A 9470-nucleotide genomic window follows, 5' to 3' on the forward strand; every position below is an offset into this window, starting at 1 on the left:
TGTTTGGTAAACTGGAGAAAAAAAAGTAAAAATTGAGAAAATGAATAATCATGTTTGTTTGCAAAAACTATGGAAAATAATAATTGTATTGTTAGGTGTGATAGTAGTAATTCCCTAGCTATCTATTTCATTTCCTTTCCACAAAATTTTCAGAAGTTAGTTAAGGACACAAAATCTTTTCCATTTTCATGATTTTGTTTCCTTGGAAAAGCTCATTTTCTTTCCATCTTCCATCGATAAACAAACACCTTAAAAACTATGGAAAATGTGGACCACTCTTCTTTTGCTTTATTTTTCTTAGTGTTTCCATCGTAACAAACACACTCTAAATAGTGTTTCCATCATAATCTATTCTACTATGTAGTGTGGCGCATGCCAGTGAGCCGTTTGCCATGGCAAATTCCGTTCGCACCAATTCAGACGATTATACCCCCAGTTTCTATCTTAAAATACAAAAGAGTCAGCTAAATACAAATGTAATAGTTGATTTATTTAGGGGCTAAACGGTAAAAGACGAAACTTACTTTATTGATGGCGTGGGCTACCTTTCTTGATTGAGTTGTCTCTGTCAATACAAATTATTGGACGATTCTGTCCTTATTTTGCATCTTCAATTACAAGATAATTGTTTTTATATTATTTTAATATTTGTTATGTTTTAGGGGCAAAAATATATTAAGAATTTTTTTGAAAAAATTGGTCGGTGCAAATTGTGGCAGAGAGTGGCGTAGCCACGTGCTCAAAACTAGTCAATATAAAGTGTGAGTGCCCGGTGGAAGCACTACAGAAATGTAAGTCTCTTTTAGGCCAGGGCGTAGAAAGCATGAGCATAAATATTTGAAGAGAAAGTGTACTGAAGGATGTTGAATATTGAATAAAAGTTAAGGCTCTGTTCTTCAGTGAAGTCAGAGAGTTCTATTTGCTTCGGCTATTATTCCATTGTATTTGGGTTCTTCCAAATCACTTGTAGATCAGGACAATTGGCATCTAGAGCTATCGACTCTTGGACTGAGGATGGCTTTGGCGTTGGTGCAAAAGAACGAGACCCAAATCTTAGAGCTTCGGGAACAATTCATACAATCACGAGAAGAGATCGATCGGAGGACTGAAGAGAGGTTTGATCAGATGCTTAAATTGATGAGTGATGGACTGGAGCAAACCAAAGGATATTGGGGGAATTTCTGGCACCAACGAATCAACTGAGATTATCAATGGATTCCGCTCTCGTACTAGCCAAACTTGATCTCGAGCTCCATCATCAATGGGAACCAAAGGTAATTTTCTGAAACCCCCTAAATTTTATTTTCCTCATTTTGATGGGACAAACCCTAGAGCTTGGGCTCGTAAATGTAACAAGTTTTTTCAAGCTCATCCTGTTGACGATAGTCAGAAAGCGAGTGTTGGATCTCTGTACTTCGAGCGTAAGGCCGACTCATGGTTTCTAGATTATCAAGAAGATAAAGAGTTTATTGGTTGGGAAGAACTGATTAAAGAGGTTTGCACAAGATTTGAAGTGGTTGGGCAAGAGAACTACGTGGGAAATTTTAATAAGTTAGTCCAGACCACCACTGTGGAAGATTACTATGAACAATTTGAGGAGTTGAAATCACTAATGGTGAGCAAAAATAAACACCTTAGTGATGAGTATTTTGTGTTGAGTTTCTTGAGTGGCCTTAAAGAAGAGTTGCGAGCGTCGGTACAGATGTTCAGACCTACTAGTCTCAGCCAAGCATTATATTTATCCCGAATGCAAGAAAATGCATTAGATGCCCAATTCAAAAGGCCTAAACCAGTTAAAAAACAATTCCCACCCACCACATCTTATTTCTCAAATTCCTTATTACCTTCAAAAACTCCAATTCCACCCGACACGAACACCAAACAACATATCCCTTTCAAATTTACAAGTACTTAATTACAACAAATCAACCACAACCGTACCACTAATTAAAAGATTAACTCCTGTGCAAATGAGGGCTAGAAGAGAAAAGGGTTTGTGCTATAATTGTGATGACCAGTATAAACCCGGACACCATTGCAAAAGCCAACAGCTATATATGTTGGTTGCTAGTGATGAAACTCAAGAGGAAGAGGAAGAGGTGCAAGGTACTGAAAGTGAGGTAGAGGAGTTGATGCAACAGGTGGAAACTGATATGGAATTATCTTTAAATGCCTTAATGGGAAATGTAAGTTAGAATACCATTCGAATTCAAGGCCGCATTAAACAAAAGTCCTATATATTACTGTTTTAATTGATACCGGGAGCACGCATAGCTTCCTAGATTCAGAAGTTGCAAGACAAGTTGGGTGCAAGGTAGAGCCTACTGCTCACATGTTGGTAACAGTGGCAAATGGAGAGCGAACAATGAGTAAAGCCATGTGCACACAGTTAAAATGGGAGATGCAAGGGCACTCATTTGAAGAAGATATTAGGCTGTTGCCATTGGGGCGATGTGATATGGTGTTAGGAGGGGACTGGATTAAAAAATGTGGAGATGTATTAATCAATTTGAACAAGTTGTAGCTCACTTTCAAAAGAAATGGAAAGAAAGTCACCTTAACAGGAGGTGAAGAGGAAGCAACCTTGAAAATGATGACTGGACATGCGTTGAAGAGGTTTTTAAGGAAAAACATGCATGGGTTAGTGGGACATTTGTTCTCCATTACTGCTACACCAGTAGAAACTGAGGTTCCTTTCTCCATTGGCAGTTTGTTGGAAGAGTATGTCGATGTTTTTGCTGAACCCAAGGAGTTGCCACCAAGGAGGGTACTGGATCACCGCATTCCGCTTAAACCCGATGTTGAAGCCACTAACCAGCGACCGTACAGGTATCCATATGTCCAGAAATCTGTCATTGAGAAATTAGTTAAACAGATGTTAGCAGATGGCCTAATCCAAACCAGCCACAATCCTTTTGCTTCACCTATTTTGCTAGTTAAAAAGAAAGATGGAACTTGGAGGTTTTGTGCGGATTATCGGAAGCTAAATGACCTTACAATCAAGGACAAATTTCCGATGCCAATAATCGATGAGTTGCTTGATGATTTAAATGGAGCTAAAGTCTTTTCCAAAATAGATCTCAGATCGGGATACCACCAAATCAGAGTACATGAAGCTAACATTTATAAGACGGCATTCAGGACGCATCATGGACATTATGAATTCAAGGTGATACCTTTTGGTCTCACTAATGCACCAGCAACGTTTCAGGTTTTCATGAATGAAGTATTTCAACCATATCTTAGGAAGTACATATTGGTATTCTTTGATGATATGTTAATTTACAGTCCCAGCATCGAAGCGCATGTTGTTCATTTGCGAAAAACTTTGGATGTACCCAGACAACATGGATTGTTTGCCAATTTTGAAAGTGCAGTTTCGCCCTGCAACAAATCGAATACTTGGGTCATTTGATCCATCTGAAGGGTAAGCAGCAGACACCTCAAAGATCGACATCATGATAAACTGGCCTAAACCTGCTACTCTAAAGGGATTGAGAGGGTTCTTGGGACTCACTGGATACTATAGAAGATTTGTCAAAGACTACGGTAACATCAGCAAGCCCCTCACCGAGATGTTAAAGAAGAATAACTTCAAATGGAACCCCATCGCAGAAAAAGCTTTTGAGCAAGTTAAGACCGCAATGACTACTACACCAGTTTTAGCACTACCAGATTTTACACACCACTTTGTACTTGAAACAGATGCTTGTACTAGAGGTGTTGGAGCTGTGCTAATGCAAGGCGGAAGACCTATTGCCTTTTTCAGCAAGGCCTTAGGGCCTAAGGCATTAGGATTCCCGACTTGTGAAAAAGAGTTGCTCACAATTGTCATGGCGGTTAGCAAGTGGAGATCTTATCTTTCTGGGCATCATTTTGTTATACATACAGATCAACAAAGCATAAAATATTTCATAGAGCAACGACTGACTACCTTACTGCAACAACGGTGGCTCACTAAATTATTGGGTTTTGATTATGAGATCAGATATAAACAAGGGAAAGAAAATAGAGTGGCTGATGCATTATTGAGAGTTTTGGAGGAACATGCTAGTTGTCAAGTCATTTCAGTAGTTGAAGCACAATGGGCGAAAAAAGTAGTGTCGAGGTACGATCAAGATCAAATGGTTCAGCAACTCATCACCCAGCTATTGTTAGTACCTAATGACGTCCAGCATTATTCGTACAAGTCTGGAATTGTACGGTACAAAAATAGAATCTACATTGGGTGCAATAATGACTTGCGACAGAAACTGTTGGCTACCATCCATTCCTCATCAGTTGGGGGACATTCAGGCATCCAAGGTAGTTATCAAAAGGCTAAATCCTATTTCTATTGGCCTGGCATGAAGAAAGACATCATCGAATTTGTGAGTTCTTGTGATATATGTCAAAGAAATAAAGGAGAGCACGTGTTTCCAGTGGGTTTGTTGTAGCCTCTCCCTGTTCCTGACCATGCTTGGCATGGCAACATATCACTATGGATTTCATTGAAGGACTTCCAAAGTCAGAGGGTAAGGATGTTGTGATGGTAGTGGTCGATAGACTTATTAAGTATAGTCACTGTGTGGGTCTTAGTCATCCATATACAGCAGTAACTGTAGCCAAGGGGTTCATGACTCATATTTACAAGCTACATGGACTCCCAACTTCAATTACGTCGGACAGGATGAAGTTTTTATCAGTTCATTTTGGTGGGACTTGTTCAAAGCACTGGGGACTGAGATTAACCTTAGCACTTCCTACTACCCACAAACTGATGGCCAAACGGAACGAACAAATGCTTGCCTTGAAAATTATCTCAGATGCATGGTGGGGCCTAGGCCAAAGAATTGGTTTAAGTGGTTGCCTTTGGCGGAGTGCTGGTTCAATACAAATCATCACACCAGTCTTAAAATGTCACCATTCAAAGCTTTATATGGGTATTCGCCACCACACCTTGCTCTTCCCACGGTAGTAACTACATCTGTAGCAGTTGTAGAAGAGTATATGAAACAAAGGAATGCGATGATAGAGGTGATAAAGGCGGAGTTACAAAAAGCACAGGAGCGAATGAAGTGGTATTCGGATAAAAAACGAACTGAGCGAACATTCGTAGTAGGAGATTTTGTATATCTTAGGTTGCAGCTACTGACAAACTACAGTAGCTATACGTAAGAACCTTAAATTGTCTGCAAGATTTTATGGCCCTTTTAAGGTGCTCGCCAAGGTGGGGGGAGTTGCTTACAAACTGCAATTGCCCCCAGGTTCTAAAATTCATCCTGTTTTTCATGTCTTGCAATTGAAGAAGAAACTCGGGAATTCAGTTCCAATGGTGGATACCGAAGGTCAGATGCTAGTGGAACCTGTTGCTATATTGCAAAGGCGAGTGATTCCAAGGAACAACAAAGGCATTACTCAAGTGTTAATTCAGTGGTCAAACACACTTCCAGAGGACGCAACATGGGACGATTGGTCTTACATTGCCGCCACTTTCCTAAATTTTAATCTTTGAGGACAAGGATGCTTAAAGGAGAAGGTATTGTCACGTCCCATGAAGAGGTCATGAGGGTTTAACTGTCTTATGTATTCAAGTGAGGGTAGTCTTGTCAGTAGGAGTCCTCAATTAAATAGTTCTGGAGTCTATTTTACTTTACTTAATCAAAATGATTAGTTAGGTACTTAGTGTGAGTGCCAGGTGGAAGCACTACAGAAATGTAAGAGTCTTAGGTAAGGGCGTAAAAAGCATGAGCATATATATTTGAAGAGAAAGTATACTGAAGGGTGAATATTGAATAAAAGTTAAGGCTATGTTCTTCAGTGAAGTCAGAGAGTTCTATTTGCTTCTGCTATTGATTCCATTGTATTTGGGTTCTTCCAAATCACCCTGTAGATCGGGACAGAGTGGTAGAGTTTCCCACTACAATCATATTTGCCTTACAGTAAGTGTTGAAATAAATCTGCAGCAATGTTTATCGAAAAAATAAAAATAAAGATTGCACAAATAAAAAACATTCTAAATTTAATGGTTCGCGTGAAAATGCATGAACTTGTATAACTAGTTCAGATAGGAGAGAGTGAATTGTCACCATATGGCATGAATTCTCCTTTGTAATCTTTAATGCGAAGAACATGATATATATATATATATATATATATATGTGTGTGTGTGTGTGTGTGTGTGTGTAAAGCAGGTTCCGTTTACCATATTTTTTGTACCATAGTTTATACCATGTCTTACAACTTTACCTACAACGTGAATTAAAATTTAGTTTTTTGTGGATGTGTTCAACTAATCATGAAAATCACCTCTATAAAATTTCAACTCATTTGATAATGTTTAACTATATCAAAAGATGATTGCAAAATCAAAAAAATTGAGCCGTTAACAAAAATTTAAAGTTGACAATGATTTTTAGCTAGGTTAGATATTTCCAAATGAGATGAATTTTTGTGTAGATGCTATCTATAATTAGTAGATCATATCTACAAATTATAAGCCTTTAACTCATCTTGTAGGAAGGTATGGTATAAACTATGATATAAAAAGTATGCTATTCCGTTTACCATGTTTTTTATACCATATATATATCGAGAGTGACTCTCAAGGACAAAAATACCGAAAAAGTAACTCTCAAGGACACATTTTTATTTTTGTAACTCACCAGGGCCGGGTAGATGAAAGGTTAAGTATACCCTTGACGCGAAATAAAAATTGGATCGGGTAGATGAAATGTCAAGTATATTCCTGACGCAAAATAATTAACGTCCTGGCCCAGACAAAACGACCCGGTGTATTTAGTATGAACATTGAATGTTCATAGTCTTTGGGTATGAACATTGATTGGGTATGAACATTCAATGTTCATAGTGAACATTCAATGTTCATAGTCCATGGGTATGAATATTGATTGGGTATGAACATTCAATGTTAATAGTCCTTTGGGTATGAGCATTTGATGTTCATAGTCTTTGGGTATGAATATTGATTGGGTATGAACATTCGATGTTCATAGTCATTTGGGTATGAACATTCGATGTTCATAGTCATTGGTCATTTGGGTATGAACATTCAATGTTCAGTCTTTGGGTATGAACATTGATTGGGTATGAACATTCAATGTTTATAGGTTTTGGTATAAACATTCAATGTTCATACATCAATATATTGTATAAGGTACATTCACTTATTTGGATATGAACAATCATTGTTCATACACCAGCAGAAGGCATGAACACTCATTGTTCATAGTAAAATGACAAAAAGGCTAAAATTGGAAAATATTTATTTTAAATCCGGGCCATTTGTTCTTGAGGGTTATTTTCACGGAAGGGTATAACTGGCATTTTAAAAAATGGAAAAAGGCGGGGCCAATTTATTTTGTCCTTGAGGGTTACTAATTTTGAAATAGTGGGTTGGTGAGTTATTTTTCTCCAAAATTTGTCCTTGTGAGTTACTCATAAAAAACCGTGTTCTCTAGACTTCATTTTCTCCAAAATTGGGCTCTGGGACCAATTTCTTGTATATATATATATAAAAGAAAATAACAAGATTTTGCATAATAGAAACTTCCTAAATAAATGAGCCTCGCGAGATGTCCCTTAACATCTGGTGATCAGAAGTAAGGCCTTTGTTTGAAAATTTTATATATCCAAGTTCTGTGAAATTCATAATGGTCAGCTACACCCGTGCCTTTTGATCATAATTATTTTTCGTTGTTGCTAGTGTCTGTTGACATCATTTGGGAGAGGTCTTTTCTTTGTGTTGGTTTCGTCACAGACAAATCTTTGGCTAAGTGCCATTTGCAACCATTAACCATTACTCCCTAATCGTCTCCTCAACCATTGTATCACTGTGTAGATGGACATTATAAACATCACAGACATCTAGAACCAAGACCTAAACCATTGTGTATTGTTAGGTGCCCAGCTCTTTTCTCTGTTGCCTTTTCCGGAGCTTGACAAATCTGTTTCCTCTTGGACTCTTGGAGGATCTGCAAGGATCAATAACATGTGGTTTGTAAGGACGGTTCCTCTGTCATTTATTTCAATGTACTCATGACATGACTGGTCGAGCATGCATGCGATTGATTGTTCAAAGAGGGTGACCACCTGAGTTGCTTTGCTACTCCTAACTTTCAGTACAAGGCTACACGGCATATCAATTTTACTCCTTATCCACTACGATACTTTTGTTGGCTTATTTGTACCTAGTATGTTTATATTTTTGTTGGCTTACTTGTACCTAGTATGTTTATATTTTATGAATTTGTTCCTCGATCTACATTTGCACTCAATTATTTCTCTGAGAATGTATTTTGTTCTATAGGTGTCTGGACAAAGCAGCGTTGCAATTGAAAGAGGATGGCGTGGATCCAAATCCTTGGAAGCTTTGCACCGTAACCCAAGTAGAAGAAGTCAAGATACTCTTGAAACTTCTACCCATACCAGCCTGCACGGTAATGCTGAATGTAGTCTTGACAGAGTATCTCACACTGTCGGTTCAGCGGGCATATACAATGAACACCTACATGGGAAGTCTAAAACTTCCAGTCACATGTATGCCTGTCTTCCCAGGAATAATAAGCATCTTTCTTATACTCTCCTCATATTACTCCATCTTTGTTCCATTGTCCTGTCGCATCACTGGTCACCCTCATGGTGCCTCTCAGCTTCAGAGAGTTGGAATTGGCTTGGCAGTATCAATCCTATCCGTGGCCTGGGCTGCAATTTTGGAGAGCTACAGAAGAAACTATGCTATCAAACAAGGTTATGAGTCTGTTTTCCTAACTCCCATGCCCAACCTGAGTGCATATTGGCCGTTGATCCAATATTGTCTGATTGGCATAGCTGAAGTATTTTGCATCGTTGGACTTCTAGAATTCCTGTATCAGTAATCTCCTGATGCTATGAGAAGTATAGGTTCTGCTTATGCTGCTCTTGCTGGCGGTTTAGGATGCTTTGCTGCGACTATATTGAATAACATTGTCAAATCTGTCACGGGGAATTCCAGCAAAGGACAGCCATCATGGCTGTCACAGAACATAAATACCGGAAGATTTGATTATCTTTACTGGCTTCTTACAGTATTGAGTGTTATTAACTTGTGTGTGTTTCTGTATGCGGCACGGAGGTACAAATACAGAAACATAACTGAAGAAGTGGTTGAGATGGGGGAACAAAAAGGAATTAACATGGTGGTCAGTCCACTTGGAGCCAAGGGGTAGGCATGCAAGTGTGAGGCTTTGTCAGCTGTTATACTAGAAAGTCCTGATAGTCATTAAATAAGTTTTTGTTTCGATAGGAATATAGTCATTACATATAGTTTCTACTACGATCCAATTTAATTGGTCTAAAAAAAGCAAAACTGTCAAATTAATTTATTTCCTTTTGCCAATTCTGATCTTACTTCTTAGCCAATCTGCTCCTTCACAATTTTCTTCATCTGATTTTCGATATTGTCAATAATCCATTTCTGCAGCATGGTCTAT

The 9470-nt window shown here is 38.4% G+C and overlaps 1 long non-coding RNA gene across 1 annotated transcript; it reads left to right on the top strand.

Annotated features, from left to right (window-relative positions):
* The first annotated feature begins 774 nt into the window (after positions 1–774).
* LOC147516034 (uncharacterized) lies at positions 775–9376 on the top strand. Its single transcript, XR_015210882.1, has 2 exons — positions 775–1274; positions 8309–9376. It is a non-coding gene; the product is annotated as an uncharacterized LOC147516034 (long non-coding RNA).
* Positions 9377–9470: the final 94 nt, after the last annotated feature.

This window comes from Coptis chinensis, chromosome 2 (assembly GCF_015680905.1).
Source record: "Coptis chinensis isolate HL-2020 chromosome 2, ASM1568090v1, whole genome shotgun sequence".
Lineage (NCBI taxonomy): Eukaryota > Viridiplantae > Streptophyta > Magnoliopsida > Ranunculales > Ranunculaceae > Coptis > Coptis chinensis.